Source organism: Hordeum vulgare, chromosome 6H (assembly GCF_904849725.1).
Source record: "Hordeum vulgare subsp. vulgare chromosome 6H, MorexV3_pseudomolecules_assembly, whole genome shotgun sequence".
Classification (NCBI taxonomy): domain Eukaryota; kingdom Viridiplantae; phylum Streptophyta; class Magnoliopsida; order Poales; family Poaceae; genus Hordeum; species Hordeum vulgare.
This window is the reverse complement of record NC_058523.1, coordinates 527,354,745-527,373,185: the sequence shown is the minus strand read 5'-3', so window position 1 is coordinate 527,373,185 and position 18,441 is coordinate 527,354,745.

The following is an 18,441-nucleotide window of genomic DNA, read 5'->3' as shown; positions in this document are numbered from 1 at the left end:
TTATTATTATATTTCCTTATTCATGATAATCGTTTATTATCCATGCTAGAATTGTATTGATTGGAAACTTAAATACATGTGTGGGTACATAGACAACAGACTGTTCCTAGTGAGCCTTTAGTTGACTAGCTCGTTGATCAAAGATAGTAAGGTTTCCTGGCCATAGACAAGTGTTGTCGCTTGATAATGGGATCACATCATTACGAGAATGATGTGATGGACAAGACCCAAACTATAAACGTAGCATATGATCGTGGCAGTTTATTGCTATTGTTTTCTGCATGTCCATGTGTCTGTTCCTATGACCATGAGATCATGCAACTTCCGGACACCGGAGGAATACCTTGTGTGTATCAAACGTCGCAGCGTAACGGGGTGACTATAAAGGTGCCCTACAGGTATGTCTGAATGTGTTTGTTGGGTTGGCATGGATCAAGACTGGGATTTGTAACTCCGTATGGCGGAGAGGTATCAGGGCCCACTCGGTAATACAACATCACAACAAGCCTTGCAAGCAATGTGACTAAGGAGTTAGTTACGGGATCTTGTATTACGGGACGAGTAAAGAGGCTTGCCGGTAACGAGGTTGAACTAGGTATGGAGATACCGACGATCGAATCTCGGGCAAGTAACACACCGAAGGACAAAGGGAATCGCATACGGGATTAACTGAATCCTTGACATAGAGGTTCAACCGATAGAGATCTTCATGTAGGAGTCAATATGGACATCCAGGTCCCTCTATTTGTTATTGACCGGGAAGTGCCTTAGGTCATGTCTGCATAGTTCTTGAACCCGCAGGGTCTGCACACTTAAGGTTCGGTGACGTTTCGGTATAATTGAGTTATAGGTGTTAATGACCGAAGGTTGTTGGGAGTCCCGGATGAGATCCTGAACATCACGAGGAACTCCGGAATGGTCCGAACGTAAAGATTGATATATAAGAAGTCCTATTTTGGTCACCGGAAAAGTTTCGGGCTCGTCGATAGTGTACCGGGAGTGTCGGGAGGGTACCGGGGACCATCGGGAGGGGTGTCACGCCCCAAGGGGCCTTATGGGTTGTGGGAGGATACAAACCAGCCCCTAGTGGGCTGACATAAGCTCCCACTAAGGCCCATGAGGTTTGAGAAGGAAAAAACACAAGGTGGAAAGAGTTTCCAAGTGGGAAGTGTTGGAATTATGCCCTAGAGGCAATAATAAATATAGTTATTATTATAATTCCTGTATCAACATAATCGTTTATTATCCATGCTATAATTGTATTGAATGAAGACTCATTTACATGTGTGGATACATAGACAAAACACCGTCCCTAGCAAGCCTCTAGTTGGCTAGCCAGTTGATCAAAGATAGTCAGTGTCTTTTGATTATGAACAAGGTGTTGTTGCTTGATAACTGGATCACGTCATTGGGAGAATCACGTGATGGACTAGACCCAGACTAATAGACGTAGCACGTTGATCGTGTCATTTTTGTTGCTACTGTTTTCTGCGTGTCAAGTATTTTTTCCTATGACCATGAGATCATATAACTCACTGACACCGGAGGAATGCTTTGTGTGTATCAAACGTCGCAACGTAACTGGGTGACTATAAATATGCTCTACAGGTATCTCCGAAGGTGTTAGTTGAGTTAGTATGGATCAAGACTGGGATTTGTCACTCCGTGTGACGGAGAGGTATCTCGGGGCCCACTCGGTAATACAACATCACACACAAGCCTTGCAAGCAATGTGACTTAGTGTAAATTGCGGGATCTTGTATTACGGAACGAGTAAAGAGACTTGCCGGTAAACGAGATTGAAATAGGTATACGGATACTGACGATCGAATCTCGGGCAAGTAACATACCGAAGGACAAAGGGAATGACATACGGGATTATATGAATCCTTGGCACTGAGGTTCAAACGATAAGATCTTCATAGAATATGTAGGATCCAATATGGGCATCCAGGTCCCGCTATTGGATATTGACCGAGGAGTCTCTCGGATCATGTCTACATAGTTCTCGAACCCGCAGGGTCTGCACACTTAAGGTTCGACGTTGTTTTATGCGTATTTGAGTTATATGGTTGGTTACCGAATGTTGTTCGGAGTTCCGGATGAGATCACGGACGTCATGAGGGTTTCCGGAATGGTCCGGAAACGAAGATTGATATATAGGATGACCTCATTTGATTACTGGAAGGTTTTCGGAGTTACCGGGAATGTACCGGGAATGACGAATGGGTTCCGGAAGTTCACTCGGGGGGGGGGGCAACCCACTCCGGGGAAGCCCATAGGCCATAAGGGTGGCGCACCAGCCCTTAGTGGGCTGGTGGGACAGCCCAAAAGGGTACTATGCGCCATAGAGATAAAAATCAAAGAGAAAAAAAAGGGGAGGTGGGAAGGAAGGGAAGGACTCCCACCCACCAAACCAAGTCCAACTCGGTTTGGGGGGGGAGCCTTCCCCCCTTGGCTCGGCCGACCCCCTTGGGGCTCCTTGAGCCCCAAGGCAAGGTCCCCTCCCTCCCACCTATATATACGGAGGTTTTAGAGCTGATTTGAGACGACTTTCCCACGGCAGCCGGACCACATACCTCCACGGTTTTTCCTCTAGATCGCGTTTCTGCGGAGCTCGGGCGGAGCCCTGCTGAGACAAGGTCATCACCAACCTCCGGAGCGCCGTCACGTTGCCGGAGAACTCTTCTACCTCTCTGTCTCTCTTGCTGGATCAAGAAGGCCGAGATCATCGTCGAGTTGTACGTGTGCTGAACGCGGAGGTGCCGTCCGTTCGGTACTAGATCATGGGACTGATCGCGGGATTGTTCGCGGGGCGGATCGAGGGACGTGAGGACGTTCCACTACATCAACCGCGTTCACTAACGCTTCTGCTGTACGATCTACAAGGGTACGTAGATCACTCATCCCCTCTCGTAGATGGACATCACCATGATAGGTCTTCGTGCGCGTAGGAAATTTTTTGTTTCCCATGCGACGTTCCCCATGAGTGGTATCAGAGCTAGGTTCATGCGTAGATGTCTTCTCGAGTAGAACACAAAAGTTTTTATGGGCGGTGATGTGCGTTTTTTTGCCCTCCTTAGTATTTTCTTGATTCCGCGGTATTGTTGGATTGAAGCGGCTTGGACCGACATTACTCGTACGCTTACGAGAGACTGATTTCATCGTTACGAGTAACTCCGTTGCTCAAAGATGGCTGGCAAGTGTCGGTTTCTCCAACTTTAGTTGAATCGGATTTGACCGAGGAGGTCCTTGGATGAGGTTAAATAGCAACTCATATAGATCCGTTGTGGTGTTTGCGTAAGTAAGATGCGATCCTACTAGATACCCTTGGTCACCACGTAAAACATGCAACAACAAAATTAGAGGGCGTCTAACTTGTTTTTGCAGGGTATGCTTGTGATGTGATATGGCCAACGATGTGATGTGATATATTGGATGTATGAGATGATCATGTTGTAATAGAAATATCGACTTGCACGTCGATGGTACGGCAACCGGCAGGAGCCATAGGGTTGTCTTTATACTAACGTTTGTGCTTGCAGATGCGTTTACTATTTTGCTAGGATGTAGCTTTAGTAGTAATAGCATGAGTAGCACGACAACCCCGATGGCAACACGTTGATGGAGATCATGGCTCACGCGACAGTCATCCTGAATTTTAATACGTTCCTAGAGAAAGCTAAGTTGAAAGATGATGGAAGCAACTTTGTAGACTGGGCTCGTAATCTTAAGCTAATCTTACAAGCTGGGAAGAAGGATTATGTCCTTAATGCTGCGTTAGGAGATGAACCACCCGCGACGGCTGATCAGGATGTTAAGAACGCTTGGTTAGCACGTAAGGAGGACTACGCAATAGTTCAATGTGCAGTCTTGTATGGCTTAGAACCGGGACTTCAACGTCGCTTTGAGCGTCATGGAGCATTTGAGATGTTCCAGGAGTTGAAGTTTATCTTTCAGAAGAACGCCCGGATCGAGAGGTATGAGACCTCCGATAAATTCTATGCTTGCAAGATGGAGGAAAACTCGTCTGTCAGTGAACATGTGCTCAAAATGTCTGGGTACTCAAACCGTCTAGCTGAGCTGGGGATTGAACTCCCGCAAGAAGCTATCACTGACAGAATCCTTCAATCACTGCCGCCAAGCTATAAAGGCTTTGTGTTGAACTACAACATGCAAGGGATGAACAAGTCTCCCGGCGAGTTGTTTGCGATGCTGAAAGTCGCAGAGTCTGAACTCCGTAAAGAGCATCAAGTGTTGATGGTGAATAAGACCACTAGTTTCAAGAGAAACGGCAAAGGCAAGAAGGGCAATTCGAAGAAGAGCGGCAAGCCTGTTGCCAATCCGACGAAGAAACCCAAAGCTGGACCTAAACCTGAAACGGAGTGTTACTATTGCAAGGGTATAGGTCACTAGAAGCGCAATTGCCCCAAGTATCTGGCAGATAAGAAGGCAGCCAAAGAAAAATCACGTATATTTGATATACATGTTATTGATGTGTACTTAACCGGCTCTCGTAGTAGTGCCTGGGTATTCGGTACCGGTTCTGTTGCTCATATTTGCAACTCGAAACAGGAACTGCGGAATAGACGAAGGCTGGCGAAAGATGAAGTGACGATGCGCGTAGGAAATGGTTCCAAGGTTGCAATCGCCGTCGGCACAGTGTCACTTCAGTTACCGTCAGGATTAGTGATGAACTAAAATCATTGTTATTTAGTGCCTGCGTTGAGCATGAACATTATATCTGGATCTTGTTTATTGCGAGACGGTTACTCTTTTAAGTCAGAGAATAATGGTTGTTCTATTTCTATGAGTAACATCTTTTATGGTCATGCACCGAATGTGAGAGGATTGTTCATATTGAATCTTGATAGAGATACGCATATACATAACATTGAGACCAAAAGAGTTAGAGTTAACAATGATAGCGCCATATTTTTGTGGCACTGCCGCTTAGGTCATATTGGTGTAAAGCGCATGAAGAAACTCCATGTTGATGGACTTTTGGAGTCACTTGACTCTGATTCACTTGACACATGCGAACCATGCCTCATGGGCAAGATGACTAAGACTCCGTTCTCCGGAACAATGGAGTGTGCAAGTGACTTGTTGGAAATCATACATACCGATGTGTGTGGTCCGATGAGCGTGGAGGCACGCGGCGGATATCGTTATTTTCTCACCTTCACTGGCGATTTAAGTAGATATGGTTATGTCTACTTGATGAAGCACAAGTCTGGAACATTTGAAAAGTTCAAGCAATTTCAGAGTGAAGTGGAAAATCATCATAACAAGAAGATCAAGTTCCTGCGGTCTGATCGTGGGGGTGAATATCTGAGTTTAGAGTTTGGTACTCACTTAAGACAATGTGGAATTGTTTCACAGTTAACACCGCCTGGAACACCACAGCGTAATGGTGTGTCCGAACTTCGTAATCGTACTCTATTAGAGATGGTGCGATCTATGATGTCTCTTACCGATTTGCCGTTATCGTTTTGGGGTTATGCATTAGAAACAGCTGCATTCACTTTAAATAGGGCACCATCAAAATCCGTTGAGACGACACCATACGAACTGTGGTATGGCAAAAGGCCAAAGTTGTCGTTTCTTAAAGTTCGGGGATGTGATGCTTATGTCAAAAAGCTTCAGCCTGAAAAGCTGGAACCCAAAGCGGAAAAGTGCGTCTTCATAGGTTACCCAAAAGAGACAGTTGGGTACACCTTCTATCTCAAATCCGAGGGCAAAGTGTTTGTTGCTAAAAACGGAGCTTTTCTCGAGAAGGAGTTTCTCTCGAGAGAATTGAGTGGGAGGAAGATAGAACTTGACGAGGTTGTCGAACCTCTCATCCCTCTGGATGGTGGCGCAGGGCAAGGGGAAACCTCTGTCATTGCGACGCCGGTTGAGGAGGAAGTTAATGATGATGATCATGAAACTCCAGTTCAAGTTTCTGTCGAACCACGCAGGTCGACGAGACCACGTGCTGCTCCAGAGTGGTACGGTAATCCCGTCTTATCAATCATGTTGTTAGACAACAATGAACCTGCGAATTATGAAGAAGCAATGGTGGGCCCAGATTCCAACAAATGGCTGGAAGCCATGAAGTCCGAGATAGGATCCATGTATGAGAACAAAGTGTGGACTTTGGAGGTACTACCTGAGGGCCGCAAGGCCATTCAGAACAAATGGATCTTTAAGAGGAAGACGGACGCTGACGGTAATGTGACCGTTTATAAAGCTCGACTTGTGGCAAAGGGTTTTTCACAAGTTCAAGGAGTTGACTACCATGAGACTTTCTCACCCGTAGCGATGCTTAAATCCGTCAGAATCATGTTAGCAATAGCTGCATTTTTCGATTATGAAATCTGGCAGATGGATGTCAAAACGGCGTTCCTTAACGGTTTCCTTCAGGAAGAATTGTATATGATACAACCCGAAGGTTTTGTCGATCCTAAGAATGCTAACAGGGTGTGCAAGCTCCAGCGATCCATTTATGGACTGGTGCAAGCATCTTGGAGTTGGAACAAACGTTTTGATGAGGTGATCAAAGCATTTGGGTTTATACAAGTGGTTGGAGAATCTTTATTTACAAGAAAGTGAGTGGGAGCTCTGTGGCGTTTCTAATATTATATGTGGATGACATATTACTGATTGGAAACAACGTAGAGTTTTTGGAGAGTATAAAAGGTTACTTGAATAAAAGTTTCTCTATGAAGGACCTAGGAGAAGCTACTTACATTCTAGGCATTAAGATCTATAGGGATAGATCAAAACGCCTGATAGGACTTTCACAAAGCACATACCTTGATAAAGTTTTGAAGAGGTTCAAAATGGAACAGTCCAAGAAAGGGTTCTTGCCAGTTCTACAAGGTACGAGATTGAGTAAGACTCAGTGCCCAGCAATTGATGAAGATAGAGAGCATATGCGCTATGTCCCCTATGCTTCAGCCATAGGTTCTATCATGTATGCAATGCTGTGCACTAGACTGGATGTTAGCCTGGCCATAAGTATGGCAGGTAGGTTCCAGAGTAATCCAGGAGTGGATCACTGGACAGCGGTCAAGAATATCCTGAAGTACCTGAAAAGGACTAAGGAGATGTTTCTCGTGTATGGAGGTGACGAAGAGCTCGCCGTAAAAGGTTACGTCGATGCAAGCTTTGACACAGATCCGGACGACCCTAAGTCGCAAACCGGATACGTATTTATTCTTAATGGGGGTGCGGTAAGCTGGTGCAGTTCCAAGCAAAGCGTCATAGCAAATTCTACATGTGAAGCGGAGTACATGGCTGCCTCGGAAGCGGCTAAGGAGGGTGTCTGGATGAAGCAGTTCATGACGGATCTTGGAGTGGTGCCAAGCGCATTGAATCCAATTACCTTGTTCTGTGATAACACGGGTGCCATTGCCTTAGCAAAGGAACCACGGTTTCACAAGAAGACCAGACACATCAAACGACGCTTCAACCTCATCCGCGACTACGTCGAGGGAGAGGACGTAAATATATGCAAAGTGCACACGGATCTGAATGTAGCAGACCCGCTGACTAAGCCTCTTCCACGGCCAAAGCATGATCAACAGCAGAACTGTATGGGTGTTAGATTTATTAGAATGTAATTCACATGATGATGTGAGGGCTAGATTATTGACTCTAGTGCAAGTGGGAGACTGTTGGAATTATGCCCTAGAGGCAATAATAAATATAGTTATTATTATAAATCCTGTATCAAGATAATCGTTTATTATCCATGCTATAATTGTATTGAATGAAGACTCATTTACATGTGTGGATACATAGATAAAACACCGTCCCTAGCAAGCCTCTAGTTGGCTAGCCAGTTGATCAAAGATAGTCAGTGTCTTCTGATTATGAACAAGGTGTTGTTGCTTGATAACTGGATCACGTCATTGGGAGAATCACGTGATGGACTAGACCCAAACTAATAGACGTAGCATGTTGATCGTGTCATTTTTGTTGCTACTGTTTTCTACGTGTCAAGTATTTTTTCCTATGACCATGAGATCATATAACTCACTGACACCGGAGGAATGCTTTGTGTGTATCAAACGTCGCAACGTAACTGGGTGACTATAAAGATGCTCTACAGGTATCTCCGAAGGTGTTAGTTGAGTTAGTATGGATCAAGACTGGGATTTGTCACTCCGTGTGACGGAGAGGTATCTCGGGGCCCACTCGGTAATACAACATCACACACAAGCCTTGCAAGCAATATGACTTAGTGTAAGTTGCGGGATCTTGTATTACAGAACGAGTAAAGAGACTTGCCGGTAAACGAGATTGAAATAGGTATACGGATACTGACGATCGAATCTCGGGAAAGTAACATACCGAAGGACAAAGGGAATGACATACGGGATTATATGAATCCTTGGCACTGAGGTTCAAACGATAAGATCTTCGTAGAATATGTAGGATCCAATATGGGCATCCAGGTCCCGCTATTGGATATTGACCGAGGAGTCTCTCGGATCATGTCTACATAGTTCTCGAACCCGCAGGGTCTGCACACTTAAGGTTCGACGTTGTTTTATGCGTATTTGAGTTATATGGTTGGTTACCGAATGTTGTTCGGAGTTCCGGATGAGATCACGGACGTCACGAGGGTTTCCGGAATGGTTCGGAAACGAAGATAGATATATAGGATGGCCTCATTTGATTACCGGAAGGTTTTCGGAGTTACCGGGAATGTACCGGGAATGACGAATGGGTTCCGGAAGTTCACCGGGGGGGCAACCCACTCCGGGGAAGCCCATAGGCCATAAGGGTGGCACACCGGCCCTTAGTGGGCTGGTGGGACAGCCCAAAAGGGCCCTATGCGCCATAGAGATAAAAATCAAAGAGAAAGAAAAAAAAAGGGAGGTGGGAAGGAAGGGAAGGACTCCCACCCACCAAACCAAGTCCAACTCGGTTTGGGGGGGAGCCTTCCCCCCTTGGCTCGGCCGACCCCCTTGGGGCTCCTTGAGCCCCAAGGCAAGGTCCCCTCCGTCCCACCTATATATACGGAGGTTTTAGGGCTGATTTGAGACGACTTTCCCACGGCAGCCGGACCACATACCTCCACGGTTTTTCCTCTAGATCGCGTTTCTGCGGAGCTCGGGCGGAGCCCTGCTGAGACAAGGTCATCACCAACCTCCGGAGCGCCGTCACGTTGCCGGAGAACTCTTCTACCTCTCCGTCTCTCTTGCTGGATCAAGAAGGCCGAGATCATCGTCGAGCTGTACGTGTGCTGAACGCGGAGGTGCCGTCCGTTCGGTACTAGATCGTGGGACTGATCGCGGGATTGTTCGCGGGGCGGATCGAGGGACGTGAGGACATTCCACTACATCAACCGCGTTCACTAACGCTTCTGCTGTACGATCTACAAGGGTACGTAGATCACTCATCCCCTCTCGTAGATGGACATCACCATGATAGGTCTTCGTGCGCGTAGGAAAATTTTTGTTTCCCATGCGACGTTCCCGTTCAGGAAGGAGGAGTCCTAATCCTACTAGGATTGAAGGAGGACTCCTCCTTGCGGCAAGGAAAGGGGCCAGCCCTAGGGCGCAGCCTCCTACCTCCCTCCTCCTATATATACTAGAGGTTTTTTATGGTTTTGAGACACAGAAAAATAGCCACGTGCTGCCCTCTCTCTAGATCTGTTTCTCCTTTAGTCTATTTTCAGCGGTGCTTAGGCGAAGCCCTGCTGGAATAGTTTCACCACCACCACCACCACCACGCCACCGTGTTGGAGAACTCATCTACCTCTCCACCCCCGCTTGCTGGATCAATAAGGCGGAGATCGTCATCGAGTTGTACGTGTGCTGAACGCGGAGGTGTCGTCCGTTCGACACTAGATCGGGATGGATCGTGATGGGATCGCGGGACAGATCGTGATGAGATCGCGGGCGGGCTGCGATTTGGATCGCGAAGATGTTCCACTACATCAATCGCGTTATATACGCTTCCTCTGAGCGATCTACAAGGGTACGTAGATGCACTCTCCCCTCACATAGATGATCATCACCATGGATAGGTATTGCGTGTGCGTAGGAATTTTTTTGTTTCCCATGCGACGTTCCCCAACGGTGGCATCATGAGCTAGGTTCATGCGTAGATGATATCTCGAGTAAAACACAAAAGATTTTGTGGGTGTTGATGTTCAATCTACTGTCCTCTTAGTCTTTTCTTGATTTGGCGGTATTGTTGGATTGAAGCGGCTCGAACCAACTTTACTTGTACGCTTTCGAGAGACCGGTTTCATCGACTGACATGCAACTGTTGCATAAAGATGACTGGCGGGTGTTTGTTTCTTCAACTTTAGTTGAATTAGATTTGACCGAGACGGTCCTTGGAGAAGGTTAAATAGCAATTTGCATATCACCGTTGTGGCTTTGCGTAAGTAATATGCGATCATACTAGATACCCATAGCAGCCACGTAAAACATGCAACAAAAAATTAGAGGACGTCTAACTTGTTTTTGCAGGGTATGCATGTGATGTGATATGGCCAAAGACATGATGTGATATATTGGGTGTATGAGATTATCATGTTGTAATAGTTAAATATTGACTTGCACATCGATGCTACGACAAGCGGCAAGAGCCATAGGGTTGTCTATAAACTAACGTTTCTACTTGTAGATGCTTTTACTATATCGCTAGGTTGTAGCTTTAGTAGTAATAGCATAGATAGCGCGACAACCTCGATGGCGGCATGTTGATGGAGATCATGATGATGGAGATCATGGTGTGGCACCTATGACGATGGAGATCACGCCGGTGCCTTGGTGATGGAGATCAAGAAGCACAAGTTCATGGCCATATCATGTCACTTATGATTTGCATGTGATGCTAATCCTTTTATGCACCTTGTTTTGCTTAGGACGACGGTAGCATTATAAGCTGATCCCTCACTAAAATTTCAAGAAAAAATTGTGTTCTCCTCGACTGTGCACCGTTGCGACAGTTCGTCGTTTCGAGACACCACGTGATGATCGGGTGTGATAGACTCAACGTTCACATACAACGGGTGCAAAACAGTTGCACACACGAAACACTCGGGTTAAACTTGACGAGCCTAGCATGTACATACATGGTCTCGGAACACAAGAGACCAAAAGATCGAGCATGAAACATATAGTTGATATGATCAACATGGAGATGTTCACCACGGAAACTATACTCAACTCACGTGATGATCGGACTTGAGTTAGTGGATTTGGATCATGCACCACTCGAATGACTAGAGGAATGTCTATTTGAGTGGGAGTTATTAGTAATATAATTAGCTAAACTCAATTATCATAGTCAAAAGGTATTTGCAAATAATTTTGTAGCTTGCGTTGTAGCTCTACTAATTTTTATGTGTTCCTAGAAAAAAAATAGTTGAAAGATGATAGTAGCAATTATGCGGACTGGGTCCGTAAACTCAGGATTGTCCTCATTGCTGCACAGAAGGCTTGTGTCCTTAATGCACCACTCGGTGTGCTGAATCTCGAGCGTCGTGTGTGGATGTTGTGAACATCTGACATGCATGTTTTTTATGACTACGTGATAGTTCAGTGCGTAATGCTTAACGACTTAGAATTAAGGCGCCGAAGACGTTTTGAAACGTCACGGAACATAGGAGATGTTCCAAGAGATGAAATTGAGATTTCATGCTCGTGCCCCTGTTGAGAGGTATGAGACCTCCGACAAGATTCTTTGTCTACAAAGTAAGGGAGAAAAACTCAATCGTTGAGCATGTGCTCAGATTGTCTGAGTGCTACAATCGCTTGAATCGAGTGGGAGTTAATCTTCCAGATGAGATAGTGATGCTTCTCCAAAGTCACTGCCACCAAGCTACTAGAGCTTCATGATGAACTATAACAAACCAGGGATAGATATGATGATCCTTGAGCTGTTCGCGATGTTTGACACCGGGAGAGTAGAAATCAAAAAGGAGCATCAATTGTTGATGGCTAGTAAAACCATTAGTTTCAAGAAGGGCAAGGGCAAGAAGGGATACTTAATGAAATGGCAAACCAGTTGTTGCTCTAGTGAAGAGACCCAAGGTTAAACCCAAACCCGAGACTAAGTGCTTCAGTAATGAGGGGAACAGTCACTGAAGAGGAACTATCCTAAATACTTGGTAGATGAGAAGGCTCCCAAAGTCAACATAAGTATATTGGATATACATAATATTGATGTGTACTTCACTAGTACTCCTAGTAGCACGAGGGTATTAGATATTGGTTCGATTGCTAAGTGTTGGTAACTCAAAATAAAAGCTATGGAATAAACGAGACTAGATAAAGGTGAGGTGACGATAAGTGTTGGAAGTGTTTTCAAGGTTGATGTGATCAAACATCGCACACTCCCTCTACCGTCGGGATTAGTATTAAACCTAAATAATTGTTATTTGGTGTTTACGTTGAGCATGAACATGATTAGATCGTGTTTATTGCAATATGATTATTCATTTAAAGAGAATAATGGTTATTCTATTTGCTTGGATAAATACCTTCAGTGCTTTATTGAATATTGATCGTAGTGGTACACATGTTCATAATATTGATGCCAAAAGATACAAAGTAGTAATGATAGTACCACTTACTTGTGGCACTGCCGCTTGAGTTATATTGGTATAAAATGCATGAAGGAGCTCCATGCTGATGGATCTTTGTACTCACTCATTTTTGAAACGTTTGAGACATGCAAACCATGACTATTGGTATAAACGCATGAAGAAACTCCATGCTGATGGATCGTTTGGACTCACTTGATTTTGAATCACTTGAGGCATGCAAGTCATACCACATGGGCAAGATGATTGAAGGCCTATTTTTTCCAGTGAGATGGAACAAGAAAGTAACTTGTTGGAAGTAATACATTTTGATGTATGCAGTCCAATGAGTGCTGAGGCATGCAATGGATATCATTGTGTTCTTACTTCACTAACGATTTGAGTAGACACAGGAGTATTTGCTTGATGAATCACAAGTCTGAAATGTTGAAAAGTTCAAGTTATTTTAGAGTGAAGATCGTCGTGACAAGAGGATAAAATGTCTACGATATTATCATAGAGATGAATATCTGAGTTGCGAGTTTGGTACACAGTTAAGACAATGTGGAAATTGTTTCACAACTCATGCCACCTGAAGCACCATAGTGTGATGGTGTGTCCGAATGTCATAGCCGCGCCTATTGGATATAGCGCATACTATGATGTCTCTTATAGAAATACCACTATCGTTTTGGATTAGGCATTAGAGACAACCGCATTCATTTTAAATAGGGCACCACGTAATTCCGTTGAGATGACAACGTATGAACTATGGTTTGGAGAAACCTAAGTTGTCGTTTCTTAAAAGTTTGGGGCTACGACGCTTATGTGAAAAAGTTTCAGTATAATAAGCTCGAACCCAAAGCGGATAAATGCATCTTCATAGGATACCCAAAACAGTTGGGTACATCTCCTATCTCACATGTGGAAGCAAAGTTTTTGTTTGTAGAAACGGGTCCTTTCTCGAGGAAAAGTTTCTCTCGAAAGAATTGAGTGGGAGGATGGTGGAAAATTGATGAGGTTATTGAACCGTCACTTCAACCAGTATGTAGCAGGGCGAAGAAAGTTGTTCCTGTGGCGTCTGCGCCAATTGAAGTGGAAGATGATGATAGTGATCATGTAGCTTCGGATCAAGTTACTACAAACCTCGTAGGTCGGCAAGGTCACGTAATGCTCTAGAGTGGTACGGTAACCCTGTCTTGGAGGTCATGTTGTTGAACAACAATGGACCTACGAGTTATGGAGAAGCGATGGTGGGCCCGGATTCCGACAAATGGCTGGATGCCATGAAATCCGAGAGAGGATCCATGTATAAAAACAAAGTGTGGACTTTGGAAGAACTACTTGATGGTCGTAAGATTGTTAAATACAAATGGATATTTAAAAGGAAGACAGACAATGATGGTGAAAAGGCACCATTAAGAAAGCTCGACTTGTCGCAAATATGTTTCTGACAAGTTCAAAGAGTTGACTATGATGAGACTTTCTCACTCGTAGCGGTGCTAAAAGTTTGTTGGAATTATGTTAGCAGTTGCTGCATTATTTAATATTGCACATAGGATGTCAAAACATTGTTTCCTCGACAGTTTCGTTGAGGAAAGGTTGTATGTGATACAACCACAAGGTTTTGTCGATCCTAAGGATGTTAACAAATATGCAAGCTCCAGCGATCCTTCTATGGACTGGTGCAAGCATCTCAGAGTTGGAATATACGCTTTGATGAGATGATCAAAGCTTTTGGGTTTATACAAGGTTTGTGAGAAACTTGTATTTCCAAAGAAGTGAGTGTGAGCACTATAGAATTTCTCATAAGTATATGTGGTTGACATATCGTGGATCGGAAATAATGTAGAATTTCTCGAAAGCATAAAGGGTTGTTTGAAAGGTGTTTTTCAAAGGAAAACCTGGATTAAGCTACTTGAACATTGAGCATCGAGATCTATGGAGATAGATCAAGACGCTTAATAAGAACTTTCAACGAAATGAATGCCCTCACAAATTTTTGAAGGAGTTCAAAATAGATCGACAAAGAAGGAGTTCTTGGTTGTGTTGTAAGATGTGAATTTGAGTAAGACTCAAAGCTCGACCACGACAGAAGAAAGAGAAAGGACGAAGATCGTCCCCTATGCATTAGCCGTAGGCTCTATAGTATGCTATATTGTGTATCGCACCTGATGTGTGCCTTGCCATGAATCTGTCAAGGGGTACAGAAGTGATCCAGAATGGATTACTGGACATCGGTCAAAAGTTATCCTTAGTAAATAGTGGACTAAGGAAATTTTCTCGATTATGGAGGTGATTAAGGAGTTCGTCGTAAAGGGTTACGCCGATGCAAACTTTGACACTAATTCAGATGACTTTGAGTAGTAAACCGGATTCGTATAGTAGAGCATGTTGGGTAACGTAGCATAAATTCAAAATTTTCCTACGCATATTCAGATCTTCCTATGGAGAGACCAGCAACGAGAGAGGGGTAAGAGCATCTTCATACTTTTGAAGATCGCTAAGCGGAAGCGTTGCTAGAACACGGTTGATGGAGTCGTACTCACAGCGATTCCGGTCGCGGTGTGATTCCAATCTAGTGCCGAACTACGGCACCTCCGCGTTCAACACACGTGCAGCCCGCTGACGTCTCCCGCACCTTGATCCAACAAGGAGGAGGGAGAGGTTGGGGAAGAACTCCAGTAGCACGACGGGATGGTGTCGATGGAGAGACGAGGTCTCCCGGTAGGGCTTCGCCAAGCACCGACAGAGAGGAGGAGGAAGAAGGACAGGGTTGCGCCGAGGGAGAGGGAGAAGTCTGTCTTCCAAGGGCCAAAACCTCTCTCTATTTATAGGAGGAGGGGGAGGGGTGCGCCACCCCTAGGGTTCCCCCTAGGTGGTGCGGCAGCCACCGGATGGGAGGGGGGCGGCGGTCAGGGCAGGGAAAGGGGGCGCGCCCTAGGTGGGCCTTGGGCCTCCCGTGCGCCTAGGGTTCCCCCTTCCCCTTTCTCTGGTGCGCATGGGCTGGGTGGGGCGCACCAGCCCACCTAGGGGCTGGTTCCCTTCCCCACTTAGCCCATCTAGCCTCCCGGGGTCGTTATCCCCCTTCGGTGGACCCCCGGGGCCACCTCCGGTGGTCCCGGTACGTTGCCGGTGACGCCCGAAACACTTCCGGTGTCCGAAACCATCCGTCCTATATATCAATCTTTACCTCCGGACCATTCCGGAGCTCCTCGTGACGTCCGGGATCTCATCCGGGACTCCGAACAACTTTCGGTAACCTCGTATAACAATTCCCTATAACCCTAGCGTCATCGAACCTTGAGTGTGTAGACCCTACGGGTTCGGGAGACAGGCACACATGACTGATACACCTCTTCGGCCAATAACCATCTGCGGGGTCTGGATACCCATGGTGGCTCCCACTTGCTCCACGATGATCTCATCGGATGAACCACGATGTCAAGGATTCAATCAATCCCGTATACGATTCCCTTTGTCTGTCGGTATAGAACTTTCCCGAGATTCGATCGTTGGTATACCTATACCTTGTTCAATCTCGTTACCGGTAAGTCTCTTTACCCTTTCCGTAGCACGTCATCGTGTGACTAACTCCTTAGTCACATTGAGCTCATGATGATGTTCTACCGAGTGGGCCCAGAGATACCTCTCCGTCACACGAAGAGACAAATCCCGATCTCGATTCGTACCAACCCAACAGACACTTTCAGAGATACCCGTAGTGCACCTTTATAGTCACCCGGTTACGTTGTGACGTTTGATACACCCAAAGCACTCCTACGGTATCCGGGAGTTGCACAATCTCACGGTCGAAGGAAAAGACACTTGACATTTGAAAAGCTTTAGCATACGAACAATACGATCTAGTGCTATGCTTAGGATTGGGTCTTGTCCATCACATCATTCTCCCAATGATGTGATCCCTTTATCAATGACATCTAATGCCCATGACCAGGAAACCATGATCATCTATTGACTAACGAGCTAGCCAACTAGAGGCTTGCTAGGGACACATTGTGATCTATTTATTCACACATGTATTACTGTTTCCTGTTAATACAATTATAGCATGAACAATAGACGATTATCATGAACAAGGAAATATGATAATAACCATTTTATTATTGCCTCTAGGGCATATTTCCAACAGAGCAGTCATTTGGAATAGTTCCAAGTGGCGCGTAGTAGCAGCATCTATAGGATGACATGGAGATTTGTAAAGCACACACGGATCTAAAAAGTTCAGATCCGTTGACTAAAACCTCTCTCACAAGCAATACATGATCGAACCCCATAACTATATGGGTGTCAGATTCATTACAATCACACAATGATGTGAACTAGATTATTGACTCTAGTGCAAGTGAGAGACTGTTGGTAATATGCCCTAGAGGCAATAATAAATTGGTTATTAGTATATTTCCTTATTCATGATAATCGTTTATTATCCATGCCAGAATTGTATTGATTGCAAACTCAAATACATGTGTGGGTACATAGACAACACATTGTCCCTAGTGAGCCTCTAGTTGACTAGCTCGTTAATCAAAAATGGTCAAGGTTTCCTGGCCATAGACAAGTGTTGTCACTTCATAACGGGATCACATCATTGGGAGAATGATGTGATGGACAAGATCCAAACTATAAACGTAGCATATGATCGTGTCAGTTTATTGCTACTGTTTTCTACATGTCAATGTATTTGTTCCTATGACCATGAGATCATGCAACTCCCGGACACCGAGGAATACCTTATGTGTATCAAACGTCGCAACGTAACTGGTGACTATAAAGGTGCTCTATAGGTATCTCCGAAGGCGTTTGTTGGGTTGGCATGGATCAAGACTGGGATTTGTCACTCCGTATGACGGAGGGGTATCTCGGGGCCCACTCGGTAATACAACATCACAACAAGCCTTGCAAGCAATGTGACTAAGGAGTTAGTTACATTGCAACATCTCCGTACTTGATGTTCAATTTGCTTGCAAGGCTTATATGTGATGTTGTATTACCGAGTGGGCCCCGATATACCTCTCCGTCAAACGGAGTGACAAATCCCAGTCTTGATCCATGCCAACTCAACGGACACCTTGAGTGATACCTGTAGAGCACCTTTATAGTCACCCAGTAATGTTGCAACGTTTGATACACACAAGGTATTCCTCCCGTGCCAGTGAGTTACATGATCTCATGGTCATAGGAATGAATACTTGACACGCAAAAAACAATAGCAACAAAATGGCACGATCACATGCTACGTTTATAGTTTGGGTCTTGTCCATCACATCATTCTCCTAATGATGTGATCCAGTCATCAAATGACAACACTTGCATATGGTCAGAAAAACCTTAACCATCCTTGATCAAGTAGCTAGTCAACTAGAGGCTTACTAGGACATTGTTTTGTCTATATATCCACACATGCATTTATATTTTCATTCAATACAATTATAGCATGGATAATAAAAGATTATTTTGAAACAGGAAATATAATAATAACTATTTTATCATTGCCTCTAGTGCATATTTACAATAGTGTTTTACCCTAGAAAAAAAATCATAAGTAACCTTTCGGGATGAAGCGACGCGGTCTCGAGGTGGAAACCTGTGCAGAGGCCATTTTGCTCTCCGACAAAGCGTTTCTGTCATGGAAACCTCCCTCCGGGAGGGGGAAATCGAAACCATCATCATCACCAATGCTTCCTCCTTCGCGGGAGGACCAATCTTCATAAACATCTTCACCAGCACCTTCTCATATCCAGCTCTAGTTCATCTCATGTATTCAATCTTTGTCTCAAAACCTCAGTTTGGTACCTGTGGGGTACTAGTTGTGTTGATTACATCTTGTAGTTGATGCTTGTTGGATTACTTCGTGGATATTCATATTCTTAATAATAATT